The sequence below is a fragment of the Thunnus maccoyii genome, chromosome 14 (assembly GCF_910596095.1).
Source record: "Thunnus maccoyii chromosome 14, fThuMac1.1, whole genome shotgun sequence".
Lineage (NCBI taxonomy): Eukaryota > Metazoa > Chordata > Actinopteri > Scombriformes > Scombridae > Thunnus > Thunnus maccoyii.
The window spans coordinates 29,392,356-29,410,270 of NC_056546.1; positions in this window are offsets into that span (position 1 = coordinate 29,392,356).

The window sequence follows — 17,915 nt, forward strand, 5'->3', positions numbered from 1 at the left end:
TCAACACTGTTGAGTTTGATTTGTCTCCCATGGTGTAGCCTCATTCTAGTTGGGTGGGGGACCCAGTTTTATATCTAAGACTGCTTTGAATAGTGTTTCTGTCCCATCAAAATTATGTTTTCTACAACCTCTTCCGCAGCTGGGGCTTTGGATTATGTTATGGTTAGGTGTAGCAGAGATAACTGGTTGGGGTTAGGGATAAAGTTGGATTATAGTTAAGTGTAGCAGAAATAACTGGTTAGGGGTTAGGGATAAGGTTGGGTTATGGTTGGGCGTAGCAGAGATAACTGGTTGGGGTTAGGGATAAGGTTGTGTTATGGTTAGGCGGAGCAGAGATAACTGGTTGGGGTTAGGGAAAAGGTTGTGTTATGGTTAGGCGAAGCATAGATAACTGATTGGACTTAGGGATAAGGTTTGGTTATGGTTAGGCATAGCAGAGATGACTGGTTGGGGTTATGGTTAAAGTAAAGAGTAACACATATTGACAGGGAAACAGTCTTTTACACAACACTGGCCTGGTGGCCTCTTGTGACAACAATCAGCAGGATACTGACTGTTAACAGTTGGTTTCAGTTCATTTAGATTAACTTATAAACACAGACAGAAACTAAACCAAACTACATCAAGGATGAGGGTTATTATTTATTGTCCATCACAGTCTCTACAAAATATTTCCTCACTATATTTGCAGCTTTCTCATATTTCTGTGTTCTTACTCTGATAGGTCTCAAATTAGATAAGACCCACCTCCTGCAACCAAGGACAACCAGGTGACCAAAACGCAAACTAGAAAACAAGCTAAACAATAAAAGACACAAGAGTTAATAATAATAGAGTTAATAGATTCTTTTGGCCACTTGGGGGCAGTGAAACAAGCTGAAAACACAGTATTGACATCACCTTATTGAGTTATAAAATATTTGTCTCTTTAGCTGCTAAATGCTCCACTGAGTTCATCAGCTAGTCGCTAACTTTGTCTGTTTGTTGCTGGACAGCTTTTCAATGAAAACAGCTGCCTGCAGCTGGAAACCAGGTTGATGAGTAAAGTACAGTGCTTCATACAATTTTGGACCATAAAATTCAAACAATAAACTAAAAAAAATGCTAAAATGCTTTTTCTTGATGAATGACACTGTAGAGGCAGGTGAAAAATCTGACACCTTTCACATTACATTTTGATCCACTTTTAAAGAGATCCACACAGATAAAACAACTTTTTGGCTGGTTATCCAGCTTTACCAGGATGACATATATACTATTATAATATTCAAGGTTCAAGGTTAATTTATATATACTGTTTATACTCACAAGGTTTTACAATATGTGCAGGATAAATGTAATATGCAAGTTAGAGTGCAAAAAAACTTGAGGTAGTCATTGGAGTGAGGGTAGTGCAATGTGTATAAGAAGACGAATAGTTCAGTGTAAATTTCACAGATGTGGTGCAATATATAGAAGAGGTGCAGAGGATGAGGTGGAATTGAGGAGCCTCACACCCTGAGGAAAGAAGCTGCTCTGTAGTCTAGTGATATGGCAACAGATACTTCTGTATCACTTGTCAGGCGGCAGCAGGGTGAACAGGCAGTGGATTGGGTCACTCTTGTCTTGAGAATCCTTTGGGCTCTATGGGGGCACCTCATGTCATCAGTATCACTGATGATCGGGAGATGAGTACTAATGATGTTCTTGGCAGTTTTATTTGCCCACTGCAGAGCCTTCCAGTCCTGGCCATGCCATCCCATGGGGGGTGCAGTCCTGAGGGCACAGGGTGAACAAGAGAGGATTACTAAACTATGACAAAAATAGAGTCAGATATTGTGTTCACAGTGGTTTACCCAAGCAGGTTAATTTATATAGCATCATAACATGTATAAAATCACAAACATAATAATGAATAAATATGGGTGCCTGGTGGGGACTGTATAGAAAAAAAAAACATTCAGAAAATTTAAAGAATGTGGTGCTTTGGACAATGGCCAGTAATAATAATTATAAAAAAGGCTGCAATATGCAAAACACTGGTGTGGTACATTTAAACACAATACAAAACAAAACAATGCCCTCTTGAAAATCTGCTCAACATTTGTTTATATGACTATATGTGATGTTTGACTTATGGTGATGAATAATTATTTTAAACTACATTTCTGAACAGTAACTGTGCGGTGTAAGGGGCCACATGTTGTTGTTTGTCCCAGTGGTGTCCTATAAGCAATACGTTTAAGATACAAGACTAATAATTCATTAAAATAATGAATTACCACAGAATATTAGAAACATTTTCACCGTAGGTTTTAACCTGATGGACTTTTTTTCTGTTACCTTTACCTTAAAGTTACTCTAAACTCTAAAATCTACATTTTACAGCAGCACTTTTTGAAAGCGTTTAAGACATTTTTATTGAATGAAATACTCATAATGGCACCATCACATCATACCATATGTTTAGCATACAGCAGATGACAACTATAAGTTATAAAGTGTATTTTTTAAAACTATAAAGTCTTGAGTTTAACTTATCCTGATCTCTGTGTCCAGCACAGGAGAAAGATGGATGGATTATCCCACTGGAATCAAATAAATTACTGAATTGATGATTTTGACATAAAAATAATTTATTTTCCTTTGGTTTTTTGACATTTTGTTTATGTCCAATAGATGGCAATAGAGAGCAAGTAAATGCAACACTGTCAGACCTCAGGTAAAGTAGATTCCAGCTACCAATGTCTCGCTGAAAGTACAGATTTAAATTGTGGTGATTTTTAATGAATCACCATCATATTGTTATATCTTTAGATAACACTAAAGACATAACACAGTATGTCAGACTCATCACACTATGTGAGCAAACCACATGTATACAGATCTGTAATGTGTTACATTTAGCATAAAATAACAAACAAATCCAAACCAGTCCAGTCTCGACTGCAGCGTTGATGTATTTTACTACACTTTCACATGGCACATCTACATGAATCTCCAAGTTTATAACCCAGGATGTCGTGTCTAAAGCCCTAAATGTGTCTTTAAAACCCTCTCTTCTCTTAACTCATTGTCCACTTTGGACCTAAGGATGGAAATTAAATTAAATTAATGGACTGATAGAACAACCTGCACCCAGCCAGGTTTTTTGAATGTTTGTGTGTGTGTTTGTGGAATAAAGAAGATTGAATGTTTGTTCTCTCTTCCCCCTTTTTTGTTTCTTTTTTTATAAAAAAAAAAAATTAAAATATGTACATGTTTTGCTTCAGTTGTCTGTTTTTGTTGGTTTTGTTATTCAATAAAATGATTTAATCAAAAAAAGTTCTATATCTACATTTTGAACGTCAATGTACAGTATATGGTTGAAACTTCAGTTTTCCTTGTTGGAACAACATATTTTGTAAATAAAAAGGCCAAATTACACGTGTTAATGTGTGTCATTCCAACAATATTTCTTGATTTTCTGGGCTTCAGAATTTTAATTTGGAGCAAATCAGTCAGTGTAGACAAGATATGATCCCTTCTAGTTGATGTCTATACACTTCCATGTACAGTATATATTTCATATTTCATATATTTTTGCATGAAAACTGAGCAAACTCTTCTGTTGACCACGAGATGACAGATGAAAGCTCCAGAAAAGGCTAGCAAACAGACCTTGAGTCAAGATCATTTGTCAAAGTCCATGTATATAGTTTGAACTTTTTGATTTTTTTCTGTTGTTGGAATATCAGATTCTGTAAACAGAAGGTCAAAATCACAGGCTGTTTCTATGTTTTTCCAACCATATTTCAGTTTTTCTGGCCTCAGTAATTAAGTTAAATTCTTTCTTTGTGATCCTTCCATAACTAATCTAAAATAAGGCAAAACACTCCCATGCACAAAAGCAGTACTGCAACAAAATAATAAAAAATTAGAATAATGTATACCTCAGCAATACAACATGAGAGTATTTTTCAAGAGTGCGGCAAAAAAAATTAAATAGTTATCAGAGTTGTTCAACTTCCACAGGAAGATTTGGGGGTGACCAAATTAGGAGCAATGTATCTTAATTAGGTTTGAATGCAATCAGTGGTTCTTGTTGGAGTGGTCTGCAGTTTTGGGTGTGTGATATATACTGTACAACCAGACCTCAGTAAGGAGTGTCTCAAAGCAACACCAAATGCAGGCCACTAAAGGCTGTCATTCATTTCAGGAATTGTCTTGTTCATCATATTTGTACTAAGCTATAAAACTTGATATACTATCACTTTTAAACTCATTGCCAGCCAGAAAGTCATCAGCCCAGAAACACTGAGCTAAATCAGAGCGGTCAGATTGGGTAAACAGGCCGGCAGGGGCCAATCTTTGCCAGATGATGCAGTCAGAGTGTTGGGGTTTTCTTTGTGAAGTGTGCTGGGATTTGGACCTGGGTTAATCCCATGTGAAAACAGCCCTGCGTGCACTCTGCTCTCCTGGGCTCCTGGATAAATACCGGCCAATTAGAGGTGTCTGGGATAGGTTTTAGACAAGAGCTGCAGCTACAGCCTGTGGGAGTCTCACTCTTGCTCTCTCTCTCTCTCTCTCTCTCTCTCTCTCTCTCTCTCTCTCTGTGTGTGTGTGTGTGTGTGTGTATGAAAGTTTCTGTTCTTTTTTTTATACTTTTTGGAACTCACATAAATGACAATGACTCGTCTGATCTGATGTATGAAAAATAGAGGCAATCAGATATTAAATATAAAGCTGACAATATTCTGTTTTTACTGTCCATGAATCCCTTAAAAAGACAAACCAAAACTAACAATGAATTGATCTACTGACAAGTATTGTGTGTGTATCACAGCCTGACATATCTTATTCCTCTGTGTCATAGAGCTCCATTGTTATCAAAAAACTACTAAAAACACATCAATGAGTCACACTGTTGTACTGGGTGACATGTTACTTCATTACCGTAAACACACACTCTGTAGTTTATTTTGACTCAATCCCACACACACACCATCCTGCTGCCTGATATACTCACTAACAGTGGTTCCCCATCTATAAGCTCAAGAATTGTTTTATTTACGCTCATCATGTTCCAAATGTATTTAAATCTTAGATCTTTTCCTCCTTTTTTTACACCATTTATAACTGTATATAAATGTGAACAGTGTTACAATTACAATTTTCATACAAGACACAGTGAACCTGGAGTTGCTGATTTTTAGATTTGGCCTTTTTTCCTTCTTCTTGAGAAGGTTTGGTTAAGTTGACATTTGTACTACAACTAACAAATGTTTTCATTATTGATTAATCTGCCAATTATTATTCTATAATTATAAACTAATTATTTGGTTTATAAGATGCCAGAAAGCATTTAAAAAAATGCCTATCACAATTTCCCAGAACCACATCTTCAGATATCTTGTTTCATTGAATCCAAAGAGAATCAGTTTACTATAATGCAAGACAAGGAAAAGCAGCAAATTCTCACATTTGAGAACTTTCAACTGTTGGGCACCTTTACCTGAGAAATTACTTAAACGAATAATAAATTATCAAAATTAGCTGCAGATCAACTTTCTGTTGATAAATCAATTAATTGACTTATCATTGTAGCTCTAAGAGTGGAAGAAGCTGCAGCAGAAGGTGTTAATATGTTACAAGGTGGTGTGATAGGCCCTGCCATAGCTGGTAGTTTATTGGTTAACATGACAATAAACATATATATATATATATTCTTAAATCAGCCTCACCCCAGTTTGTTATCTTATTTGAGCGTTTATTTTCCTCCTAAATGCAAATATATTTTAACATTTAGTATATTATGTATTGTATGTATTATATATTTTTATTATATATTTTGTATATTTTATAAATACATTTTTAACTAATCTAATTTTTCAACAGAGTTGAGCTACTCCACAGTTTTTCCGTGTACACCCTGAAAACTGCAGAGGGACTCTAAATGTAAATTAATCCGTGGCTGAAAATAGTCCCCAACAAATGCACTATTTCCTCCTGTGTGAGAAATGTTTGCTAAAAACTACAGTGGCCAGCTCTTTTAAGAAATGACTGAACCTTTTTTTTTAAAAATGAAACTCTATAATTAGTGGATGAATTAGGGCTGCGGAGTGGTTTTGCAACACAGTGTGTGTCTGCTTATATACCTGCAGTACAGAGTCACAAATACAACTTCAATCTGTGTGCGTGGCATGCATGTTGGAGTCCATTATTAGGATGGTGGGGGAGTTCTAAGGCAAACGGGAAATTACATGCAAGACAGCACAAGCTGGAGGGGCTGGGGAAGAGGACAGAAAAGCTCGGTAGGTTGGGTCTGCACTGCGGAGGCTTACTGTAGGAATGTTAATCCTCCTAATGTATTACAGTTGGAGGAAGAGCAGGACCACAGGCTGAACTGGGCCTTCAGGGCAGGAGCAGGAGGAGGAGGAGGAGGGAAAGGACGGGGAGGAGGAGAGCAGGATGAAAAAATTGAAAAGGACAAAGATGAGAAGGTGAGATGAGAGAAGAAGAGTATAGGAAGGGACAGAAGTGAAGGTGACAGGAGAAAGATGGTGAAAAGAACCAGTTCACTTTAGCTTCCCTGAACAATAGAAAGTCTGGTTACTGACTGACTGACTGACTGTGTGTGTGTGTGTGTGTGTGTGTGTGTGTGTGTGTGTGTTTCCTGTCACCTCGCATATGGACAATACGTTTCCCAAATCCCTGAGACAGCACTGAGCTTATAAAAACCTTTTGAGAGGCTTCAGGTCCTGTTTCACTTGAGTCAAAATTAGGAGTTTAAATGAGTTGTTCTCCTGGTTCACCACTGAGTGTGTGTGTGTGTGTGTGTGTGTGTGTGTGTGTGTGTGTGTGTGTGTGTGTGTGTGTGTGTGTGTGCGCGCGCGTGTAGTCCAAACACCCTCAGGTAAATCAAGCACACTACACACACCCAACATTATTTCTATTATGACTCCACAATATGTTGCTTTGTTGGTATATCGTACTGATACAAGTGGTTTAAAATCCACATCCTCCAAACGTATTGCCCAAATCCTGTACTTCATCTGTTACTGCACTTTACAACAACACAGAAGCATTTTCTGAAATGATACATTTTATCATGTCATTTAAATGTGATTTGTATTTGCTGATATTGTTTACCTGAATGTACATTATCCTTTTGTTAATAAAAGAAAAAAAAGGAACCACATTATGGCTAAGGTTTGGTTATGTTTAGTCACAAACATGACTTGGAAAGAAGTTTGAGTTCAAATGACTACTTTGTTAAGGTTTTGGAAGACATCTTGGTATGGTATGTGTTGGCTGGTGGTAATGGGAAATGAACAGCAGTCTGCTGCGGCAAAGTCCCACATCTCTTTGGAAATGAAGAACCTTAACCTCCACACAGATAGTTTGGATTTTATATGTACAGAATTTGAGATATCTCAAATTAGGATTTGATATATATGTAATTAAAGAAATACATTGGAATGAGCACCTTGCGCATAAAAGTATGGATGGTACTTATTTTATGATTCTACAAAAACTCAGAATGACTCCGAATTTCCCTGGATCAAATTATTCTGTTACTCCTCTGAATACTGATGCTCCCATTCTGACTTTTAGAGAAGTGAACAACTCCAAAGTATATATGATTATTTCCTCTCTTAATTGCTCAAGGGCAAAGGATGTATATGGAATGGACACAGTAGAGGAGGTACTCATTCCTCCTATTTCAAAAATTAATTGGGCCATAATTGAAGGAGTGTTTCCAAGTGCCTGGAAAAGTGCAATAATTACACTAGTGTTCAAATCAGGTCAACACTTGGTCATTAGTAACTACAGACCTGTCAGAGTCCTTCTGGCTGTATCAAAAATTGCAGAAAAATGGATCTCTGAACAGATAATATCATATTTAAATACTACTTCCTTCTCATTGCATCCTATGCAATTTGGGTTTTGAAAACATCATTCCACTGAAACTGCAGATTGTTTTCTTCTGGAAAATATTAAGGTTAAATCGGACATGGGATGTGTAAGGGCTGTCTTCCTTGATTTAAAGAAATCATGAGGTTCTAATTACCAAGTTATCAAAGTTTGATTTTTCACCTAATGTAATTAAATGGATAAAATCATACCTTACAGATAGACAATGTATTTGCGTAGACCATAAAACCTCACAAATGGTTGATAATTATGTTGGTGTACTTCAAGGTTCAACTTTGGGTCCTCCAGTTATTTAGTTTGTATATTAATGACCTACCTGAAGTTTGTCCACCCACTGTAACTTGTCAGATGTATGCTGATGATATGGTCATATATCTACATGCTAAAAGCAAGAAGCAAGCTGCAGAAAAACTATCAGCTTCAATGTCAATATCTCTAATTAGTTAACAAACTCATGTTTACATCTCAATGTCAGCAAAACTGTATCTATGTTTTTTCAAAATCTGTAAATACAGATCCAGACCGAGATATTATAGAGATTTTATAGATGTAGCAGGGAGAAGACTATCAGTAGTGCGGTAGTTTATATATTTATATGTATATTTAGGCATAATAATAGATTCACAACTCACTTTCAAAACAGTTGTGAACAGAATCAAATTTAATTTGGCAAATTTTAGACACATTAGGAACAATTTAACTACTGAGGTTACAAAGCTGTATATCAGTGTCTCTGATTCTCCCACACATGAACCAGCTGGACATAGACAAGTATGACCACATTACAATCAGTAGGAGGCTTTGAAAACATTGGATTAAAAGTAAAATTCATATCATCATTGTACAATTTTAACTAAATATGATTTATTAAACAGGGAAAACATGATCAAATTTGCAGATATTTTACTTGTGTATAAAAATATTCATGGCCTGGCCCTCCCTCCGCTCAGTCATTAAACATTTTAATGTGCCATCAACCTACCAGGGACTGCAGATGAAAATTAGCCCGTATGGCTAAATCTGGCACATTTACATGATGGACCCAAGTGCTCATGTTAATTAATGTGCATTGTCCCTTCTTAAATAAAATAAACATAAACACATCTGCCTCCACTCCAGTACAATGGAGGTTAATGGAATTTTGTTGTTTGTGCTCTAAGCATTGAAAAATTACATATTTAAAATTCAAACTTACTTCAAAGTTCAAATACCAAACAACACCTCTAAAGCTCACTAACATCTGCATTGTTTCACATTTGTTTAACCTCAAAGTAAACAGAAATAAAAAGAATTTAATCATGTAAACTGCAGATTTGTGGTTTTAGGGGGAGTTGCATTCTGGAAACAGTTTCTGTACACAGCTTCTAAAGTCTTATTATCATGAGGCAGCAGTTGCTCAGTGACATCCCCTGGCCACAGAAAAATGGTACTAATAATAATAACAATAATAATAATAATGAGAGAAAGACAAACATTGCAACGAAATTTAAACAAGCCAGAGATCATTGTTTAAAGAAATCTGTCTGTGTTTAACTTGGTTCATTTTCACATTATGACAGTTTTAGCTTCAGGAGCTAACAGCAGCTAACAGCAGCACTGACCTGCTGGAGGAAATCTCTCCGTCTGTGACTGTTGCGGTGCAGACCTTCAAGGCTGCAGTCCTCTGGACAGATTCAGTAACAGTGGTGTTCCAGTTACACAGCAATTTAAGGTTTTGAAACAAGATTTTACCAGCTTATAACTGCAGGAACAGACAGCCAGAGAGTTAGAGAGCTACAGGACAAAATACAAAGAGGATTTCTGCTGTTTTTGTGGCTGACAGCAGTGTTTCCTCCCGCGGACAATCACAGGCGGAGAGATTTCCTCCAGCAGGTCAGTGCTGTCGTTAGCAGCTGTTAGCTTCTGAAGCTAAAGCTGTCTTGATCAGCATATATTTGAAAATGAGCACCAGGAGGCTAGGCAGTTTCACAGACTCACACTCGAGGGTTGGGCTGGGGGAGGTGGGCATTAACATTCTACCATTTATATAAATTTCATGACATAGAAAACTCCCAAATGGTCAACTCTACGTCAGCATTGACCCCGCCTTTTCAGGGCTGATTTTAACAGCAGATGACAGGTTGAGCCATTTTCAACCCATGAAATGCTGATTTTTATAAATTTGGTGTCAATGTCAATATTAACACCAGCATGCATGTGTTTTATTACAGTACAGTCATATAATTCAGTTTACAGCTCAAAAAACACGTTGAAGTGTGCAGTACCTCAGTGGCTGTGGCTCAGGAGGTGGTGGGTAGAGTGTCGTCCACTAATCAGAAGATTGGCAGTTCAATCCCCGGCTCCACCAGTTCTCATGTTGAAGTGTCCTTGAGCAAGATACTGAACCCCAATTTGCTCCTGAAGGCTGCACCGGCGGTGTGTGAGTGAATGCACATGAGATTAGATCCTGATGAGCAGGTTGGCACCTTGCATGGCAGCCTCTGCCATCAGTGTATGAATATGTGTGTGAATGGGTGAATGTTGACATGTGTTGTAAAGCACTTTGAGTGGTCAGAAGATTAGAAAGGTTCTATATCAATGTAGTCTATTCACCATTCACAGTATATATTTCTATATATGTTCATATTCACATTTTAAATTTAATATTAATTCATAAAATACAAAAATAGCTTTTAAACGGATATTGTAATTATGTAATTGTATGATCAAATGAGATGTATTTTGTTTTATTCATTTAATGGAGGACTGAATGTGGTAAATGTAGTGGCTCAAGAGTCATACGGTCAGTCTGCACTACGCAATACTACACTAATCACAATGGATGGATTCAATGGTGACATTTAGATCAGAGAAGCATCATCCACAGAAGTAGAACCAACAGCAACGCCAAAAGTGGTAATTGTTATTCATGTATTGTAATAGTTGTAGTTGCAGTTTCTTGTATTCTTTGTGAACATGAGCATGGTCAAAATGTCTGACATTTGGAGCACAATATTTACAGACCATTACTTTAGTGTTGGCCAGAGGCTTCAATCCAAAAATATCACAGTTAATATCAGTCTTTATGAGCTGACCACATATCTTCTGATGTGTTGCTGATAAAAAAGACGGCTTTGTTCTGTGTCTAACTCCAAACAGGGTGTACTCCTTACATCTGAACAGGTGTGGCATCACAGTCTGTTAGCTGCAGGGAAGAGTTCATTGTGCAGCCGCTCACACCTGCTGTGAGGTGAAGAGCACTGTGTACATTACAGTTAGACTGGTACACTAGTTTGCTGATATACTGGACTGATATAGAGAGACGCTGCTCCACAGACTGTCTGTCTGTGACTCTATGCAATTTAAGTTCATTGGTCTTTGTGAAAACATGTTCTTGTGGTTTACTCTACTGCAGGATTTATTATAATTTTATTTTCAAAAATGTATTATTTTTATTTTAAATTTATTTATTATAATTGTTTCAACAATTAATTTGTTAGCGTAAAAAACGACAGTTTTCCTGAAGTTTTACCAGTGAGTGTTCAATATTGTTACAGTTGGTTTCAACTGTCTGTCCCAACTTAAAAACTTATTAAACTTATTAAAAAAATTAAAACAGCAGTAAATGACAAAGATCTCCAGTGGCTGTGTGAGTCATGACTGAAAAAAAGTCGTTTGATGCTTTTGCAGATACAAGACTTTATTCTTATTCGTGACTTTAACACCAGAGATCTTTGTCTGCTTCCCATTTCAAACAACACTCAACTTTCTCTACAATCTTTCTCTAATCCTAACCAACTCATTTATGTGCCTAAACTTTTTTATCTGTATTCTCTATTGTCTAAAAACCATCTATGCTCTTCAGCCCTCTGTGTCCCGCCATAGTCACAACTATCTCTGGACTAGAGGACGCCATTGGACTGGTCCGCTTTTGGTAAGCTGTTGATATTTAACCTGCAAAGGTCTTAGTCTTGTGGGAAATGGTATTTATTAAAGGCTTCTAAAACAGAAACAAAATGAAAGAAATAACAATACTACATTTTTTAAGCCATTAGCCAACGTTGCCATGCTTTGCCGGTCCACCATTCTGGTCCAGACTGAACTATCATGACAACTATTGGATGGATTGCTATGAAATTTTGTACAGACATTCACGGTGCCCAGAGGATGAATCCTACTGACTTTGGTGATCCCCCGAGGTTTACTCTAGCACCACCACAGGTCAAAGTTTTCAGTTATGCTGTGATACATCTCAACATCTACTTGATTGGCACAAACTTTGGTTCAGACATTGATGGTTCTCAGACAATGGATTCTAGTGACTTTTGTTATCTGACTGATTCTGATTCTGACTTTTCTTCTAGTGCCACCGTGAGGTTGACTTTTCAGTTCTTTACTGAATATCTATTGGATGGATTGCTGTGAAATTTTGTTCACATATTCATTTTCCCCAGAGAATGAATTGTAATAACTCTGATCTCTTGACTCTGGTGCCACCATCTGGTCAAAACTCCATTTTCATTCATTTTTATGACAAAGCTCATGACATTCCTATCAGCCTCAGCAATACATTTAATTCTGTGCTTTTCTTAAAGATTTACCATCCTGATCTATGGCTTGAACCACACAACATACTTTTGAGTAAGGTTATGTTTCAAAGCTGACATTTTAGTAATTTGTATATTTCCAAATGCCAATGTAACTTTGAATGAGGTTTTCTTAAGGTACTGTAACATTAGCCTTCTGTCCAGCAAGGTTTCCCCAGAGAAAGGATGTGATGTGATGCTCAGTAAATATTGAGAAGAGCGATCAGGAACAATAAACAGTATATGAAAGCGATGTTGCATTTCGTAGTCTGTAAATGTCATATTGTACAAAACAAGGGAATGACACACTTCTAGAACACTGGTTGACCATGTGAATTCAGTGTGAAAACATAAAAAGCATACTTATGTCATACAGGCTTCAGCTGAATGGGAGGTGAAGCGAATTTTTGCAAAACATTTCACCTTTCTCTTGGCCTTTCAGTGATTTCTGTCTGTGCTCTGGTCAAACAGTTCTCTTTCAGTGCGATGGAGGTTTCATCTTGACCAGTGACCACAGCTACCTGTAGTAAATGTTTGAAGTCGATTCAATTCAACTTGTTCATCTTCCTACCCTCTCATCTATGAAACTTTTTTCCTAAATCAGCGCTTGCAATTAACTCCTGAGATTTATCCCACTTTAAATAGGTTGAGCAAACAGCTCATAAAAAGTATCACCAAAAGTCACTTTGTTTAGTTAATAACTTTGAAAAGCTAGTATCAGCCAGTTCTATTTTTTTCTAATCCCCTACCAGGAACAAACAGTAAGAAGAGTCTGCTGAATTACTCCATCACTCTGTATTTTCAACAGTAATTACCATGAAGGTGTTTTCTGCTTGAGTCCTAATTACATTCATAACATTCCTCGCTTTCATTTAGTCCACCTTCTCCGAGACAATAATCTACCATATCAATGAGGAATAATGAAATGCAAATAGACTGTACTTCCTCAAATTATAACGAGGTACTTTATGCAACCAACAGATTTATGGGCACAGGTCCGAAGAAAAGAGCTATTCAATTGACCCCTTGTGGATATGAAACACCTAATAGTTTTCTATAATACACACATCAGCAGCAGCATTTTCATATTAGATTTAACAAGGATAATCCTGCATAATCAGTCTTAAGTTAAATTACTTCAACATCCATGTGATTATTGTACCTGCAGAGATTAAAATGTATGTGTTACAAGTGGCTGCCTGCAGCATCATGGATTTTTATAGCCTCAGTAAGCTTTTTCCATTATAATTCATTTAAGCTGAGACTGTGTGCCATCATGTTTATGTGTAATGCTGATTTGATGTCTGCTGGTACGACAGGAAAACTGTTTGTCGCAGGATTGTAAGTGCATAAAAATAGCTGCGAAACACTGCATATTGTGTTTCAAATATAATCTTAAATCTCACTCCATGTTCCATCTATCAGACTGTCAGGAGGTGTCTATGAAAGGCTTGAAGCAGATGTAAATGTTAGGTGCCTTAACCCTAGTCTTCTGTTGACTGTAAAAGTGATATCAGCCCCCAGGAAGCTGCAGTGACAAGTTACAGGCAGATAAAGTTGCACTGAAGCATGTCAGCTATCGGCTCAGTGCTGATGTGATGTTGCAAGCTCTAAGTGGGGAATAAATGTGACATTTTATTCTCCCTCTGTTCGGGTCAAGAGTGTAGGTTTGGTTTTAGCTGTGGTTGGGACATTTTTGTCAGATAGCCAAAATAATTGTGTATATACACTTGCTCTCTATCTCTCTCGCTTTCATATGCATGTACACACACACACATAAAGAGCCTGACTATGCAAAATGTTTACTTTACTGAATATGTATGTGCTGACTTGCCTGAAAACAGACTTTTTTTTTTTTTTTTTTACATTTTATTTTACTTAACTACTTAACTAAATATATGATCAGGTCAGGTATTGCCCCATATCCTGCTCTTTCACTCTTTATCATAATAGTGTACTTTTTTGCAGAAAACACAAACACACACAAACCTGGAAACTCTGCATTCTTTCCAGGGACATTTCAGCAATACCTTCATATTAGTAGGGAAATGTCCCTACCGTCCATACCCAAATCTACATGAACACTCTCATTAGTGCTGCTGTCACTGTTTCACCACTGTTACTTGCGGCTTGTTAGTTCAGAGAGTACATACCATCATTTATCATTAAAACTGTCTTGTGTTTAAACATTCATGTGATTAACAGAGAGTAAAAATGTTTGGCAAATCACTCAGTGTTGATAAAAATATATTCAGATGTAGCATATTAATCATGCACCTCATAAATCATAACATATGACTCTTCCCTACATTATAGTAGATAAACCACGTTTAATATCAGTCCTGGCTCTCATATTACTTGGTATTGAATGGAACCAAACTTTGTGTTATCGTCCACCCCTGTTTGGTACCATCACACCTGTATAGAGCATAGATATCTGCTAAGTGACCGTATCTGCAACTCAGATACTGTTGTTTGTCAAAATATAGTAACAGCATGTAGATTGTCCAGCTGTTTCCCCATGCTTCCAGTCTTTATGCTAAGCTAGGCTAACCACATCCTGACTTTAGCTCAGTACTCAATGCACAGACATAAGATCTCATTGTGAGAAAAAAGAACAAATAAGTAAAATTACCCAAAAATGTTAAAGTATTCCTTTAAAGGAAAAACCCCCACATTCTACCTTTTACTATGAGCCAAGATCAATGAAGAAGATGAAACGCAATATCAAACTGAACAACTCTGAAATAGCAAATCAGGTTCTTATCATAGTACATTTGTGTTGTTATTATTATTAAAATAGATACATCAGATATATTGAGTGTTAGAATTCAGTAACTAGCATTTCCACTGTCATCCACTAAAAATAAATCCAAGCTTCTTTGTGTGTGTGTGTGTGTGTGTGTGTTTATATATTTTCTTGCTCATGTGTATGAGCACAGACATAAAGGAAACAGCACAAAAATGTACACATGCATAATACATCATATTAGACTATTAGTTATTGTATCACTTTTATTTTTGATGTTTTGTGTGTATCGTTAGTCTGTCAACTAAAACTAAAACTATGATGCCACATTTTTGTAACCATCTAAAGTTGTTGTGGAGTAAATATTTCATATCATCCAATGTTTAATTAACTCCTGGGAAGTGTCTGCATTCATTTCTTTTTTTTTTGACAATATCAGGTCAATCAAACAATTTGAGTGTGTGTCCCATAGAACCATGTACAGTATGTCCCTTCAAATATTTCTACCTCTAATTCCACCGCCTGTTATCTTGTCTTTTCTCCACTCACTCTATTCTCTGAGGTAATCGTTAGAACTTCCTCGGGTTCTGTATTTTTTCCAGACCACGGTCTGTGCTCTCTCCTCGCTTGCTGTAGTTTTGCAGTGTGAGTAAACATCGGGGACCGGCACACATCTCCCCTCCGGTGGAATATTGATTCTTTAGTGTTGTGTGGCAGTGAAGCGCACATACTGTGACCGCTTCACCTCAGTCCACAAAACAGGTTTGTGTCCTTCATGGGCCACTGGGAGAATAGCTGCTGTCGGATCAGCGAGTTGATTTGGAAAGCTCCCTCGCTGGCCTGTTTCAGAGTCTGAAAGGCTCTTTCTCTCACAGAGGGTTTAGTTGATACAATAACACACTGTCACTTCTGTGTCTAATTAAGAATTAATACAGTACTTTTCAGAAAGTAAGAAAAACAACTCTGTATCAATTGGAGGACAATACATTTTAAATATGCCCCAAAAATTTATAAAATTAACATGATTTAATGACTTTAAGATATTAAAAGTGGCCCCAGCCTATAGAGGAGCATTTTATCCTTCAACTGATTTGAAAGGCATGAAAGTCAACAAAACTGGAGGTACAAGGTTTCGCCCTGAGACAATATATCAAGATGTCTTATGAGCAGTAAGTGTCTCAGATTTGATGGGTCTGACAGAAGAGGCCACTCTGATTCATAGTTACTCATTTTTAGGTTGATTCCAGTATTCTTTCACTAGGAATCAGTATTTCTCTGAGGTATTTGAAACAACATTTCGGAAAAAAATGATAATGCTTTATTTTACTTTAATTTCCCAGGAGGTTTCCTGGAAAGAACTACCAAATCTGGTACTAATTACAGGGAAACAGAGACAAAGTTATTAATGCAGTTATTATAGCTTAGTTATACAGTTTAGTTAATTGCATTGAGTTTATAAGCAGGTGTTCAGAGGAATTTCAATGAAAGAAGTGTCTGAACTGAACAGGTGTTTTAAATAATCCAAGTGATTTGAGGGGGTGGTTGAGGGGCTTCAGTTCATGACTTCAGTATTTCTAATTCCTGACTCTGCATATTATAATGTGTATATCATCTTTAACATATATATATATAAAACTCATCTCATTGTCTTTTTCAGTGAAGAAATTTTTACTACAATTTTAGAAAAGTAAAGAAGAGAGCAGAGAGAAGATGATACCTTAAGATACCTCTAGAAAATCAGATTGACATATTGGAACGTAGTTGGCAACCTTTAATTTTAATATTACTATTAATTTTGGGCAAAATCTTGTATTAAATACATGTATGTTATGTGTATGTATGTTTATGTTTGTTTTATATTTTTATGCTATGGGATGAGTGGGATGTTCTTTATTCTGTTTTAGGACTCATGGATGTTTAGGAAGAGGTCATAGAGAGAAAGTTGTTCATGTTTTTCACATTTCTTTGGGAAAATGCTTCATCATCTTATTGTAATATTTTTTGTACCTTGCCTTTGCCTTTTTACTTTCACTGTACAATGTATTGTTTTGACAACAATCTTATCTTGAGGTCCACTTACTTACTTTTGCTGAGCTAACTCAATCCACTGATGAAGACCATGAGATGTGGTTGAAAGCTCTGAAATCAACTTTGATTTCTATAGTTGGAATATCAGATTCTGGAAGGTCCAAATAACAGGGTTTTTTGTTTATTCCAACAAAAGATATATTCCACCTTTTTGGCCACCAAATTAAAGCTAGTAAGTGGACCTTGAGTTTTTAGATATTTTTCAAAATATTATATATGCATTTTTCTCCTGTCTTTCCTTGTCCTTCTTTTAAAAAAAATAAGCATATGATTTATTAATGCTTTTCATTTTACTATACAAACATTAGAGCCCAACTGATGTATCGGTCAGGCGATATTATCACAGACATATTGGTATTGGTGTATATGTTGTCCGATATGCGCCGATATATATATATATTTTTTTTAAGTTATATGGGCAGCATTTTATGTATATTTGATCCTTTTTCTTAATTCAAGTTTAATGTGTATATATATACACATATGTATTTTTTGTTCTATTTATTTTTATTCATAGTAATTCATAATTATTAAATTCCCAGTGAAGTTTACTGTTTCAGTGCACTGATGTCATTTTATATAATAAAGTTTATTGTTAAACTGTAAAATATCATGCC